Source organism: Aphelocoma coerulescens, chromosome 1A (genome assembly GCF_041296385.1).
Source record: "Aphelocoma coerulescens isolate FSJ_1873_10779 chromosome 1A, UR_Acoe_1.0, whole genome shotgun sequence".
In the NCBI taxonomy this organism is placed as follows: Eukaryota; Metazoa; Chordata; class Aves; order Passeriformes; family Corvidae; genus Aphelocoma; species Aphelocoma coerulescens.
The window spans coordinates 15,467,940-15,469,645 of record NC_091014.1 but is presented as its reverse complement, the minus strand read 5'-3'; the positions used below and the strand labels follow the sequence as shown (position 1 = coordinate 15,469,645).

Sequence of the window (1,706 nt, the reverse complement as noted above, 5' to 3'; positions counted from 1 at the left end):
CAAGCTGCTGGCAGGCAGGAGTGCGTGTGAGTGCTGCCATTCTGCAGCTTGGACCCACCAGGGTCTTGCTTACACAACCTGCCTAAATTCCAAACCCTTACCATGGCTTCTGGGATGACTCAGAAGACTGAGTTTAAATATTAACAAAATGCTCTGTGGTGCACAAGGCAGTCAAGGCTGAGCACAATGTTCTGCAATTGGGTTACACCAGTTCAGAAAAATCTTGCCCTTCAATGGCCTCGTGTATACACAACAAAGTTTCATTTTCCAATGTGTAAGCAGTTAGCAAGAGAAGACATTTCTGCTGTCTTGAAGAAATTTTTAAGCTCACATGATTAAATCAAGCCCAGAATCATCTCTTTCCAGCCCAGAACTAGTGCTCAGCTGTTTCTGCTGTCCTGTGGGTTGACAGGAGGAGAAAGGCTGGGAAGAGGAGAAAGGCTGGGAGCAGGGGGGTGGGTACATCTCCCTGCTCCTCTTCTTCAGTGAGGCTGATGGCTGAGCCCTCCAAAGGAGGCTTGCAGAAGGGTCACCCTTCCCCAAGAGCACACAGGCAGCCCTCTGTGCCACGGTGAGACCTCGGCTGGGGGCACAAGGAAGGCAGTCAGGCCATCCTCCCTGCCCCTGGCCCTCATGCCCTGCTTGCATATGAAGGTGTTGCAGGACCCTGCGGGGGCTGATGCCAGGTTGGGGCTCTGGACTCACCTCCCACGCACGTGCCTGGCTGCAGGTACAGAAAACCCCTCAGGAGCACACAGCCAAGTCCCTCCATAGGTTAATTTGTATTTTCTTGCATCCTATCAGTCTCCCTAGCAAACTGGCTCTCCCGGTTACTTCAGCCATCTCATTCATCTGCATTTCCACCTGCACTCTCCTAAATGTGCCCTGTCTCCTCTGCTTCACCCTGATAATTTATATCAATTGCTGGCATGTCTCATTATAGAGAGTTGGAGTTTAGTCATTGGAACAAAACCCAGTCGCTTAGAATTAACTAATACTTACCTTCAGGTGGAAGAAAATTGTTCTAGAAACTTAAAGGAACATCTTAAAGTACACGAGGAAGGCAGAGTGGTTCTTGTGGAGATGGGAATCCCTTTGGCAAAGCCTGTCTTCACACCCAAGAGATGCGGCAGGATGGTTTTCAGGCTTGCCAGCACTAACAGCAGGAGGTCTCTTCCCACCCTGGGCTGCTCAGAGCCCATCAGGACCCAGGATGGTCTGGGTGGTGCAGCCTTTCCAACTCAAGCTGCAGCAACACAGCACTTCAGAATATCGTGAGCGTCTGCAAAATGTTGTGTGTATCACTTATTTATTGTGATTGCTATTTAGAAGCTGGTACCAATGGGATCAGCAGTGCTGCACCATACCTTGCATCCATAACTCAGGCAACAGTCCGTGCCCCACCTTGCCCTGACGGTGAATCCTGCCGAGCCAAAACAAGCTGTAATCTGACTCCCCAGTGCTGTTTAAATCAGGCTCTGAGAACGCAGTTGGGTAAATAAGGGGCTGGATTGGCTGAGGAAACAGAATGATTCAACAAAACAAAGGAATACACGTTTGTGTGGCTTTTTTTCTACAACAGAGGACATTTAATTTGGGTTGTCCTGATTATGACTTAGACTGGAACCAACTCATCTTTATCATATGTACTTAGATACGTGGGCTTTATTTTAGGCCCGTCCGAAGTAATAAATTAAAAAGCCTTT

General features: G+C 48.7%; 1 long non-coding RNA gene across 1 annotated transcript; it reads right to left on the bottom strand.

Annotated features, from left to right (window-relative positions):
• Nucleotides 1-237: 237 nt before the first annotated feature.
• Nucleotides 238-1,446, bottom strand: LOC138104581 (uncharacterized). The gene is made up of 3 exons (XR_011148125.1): nucleotides 1,368-1,446; nucleotides 1,003-1,282; nucleotides 238-398 (listed from the first exon to the last, which is right to left on the bottom strand). It is a non-coding gene; the product is annotated as an uncharacterized lncRNA (long non-coding RNA).
• Nucleotides 1,447-1,706: the final 260 nt, after the last annotated feature.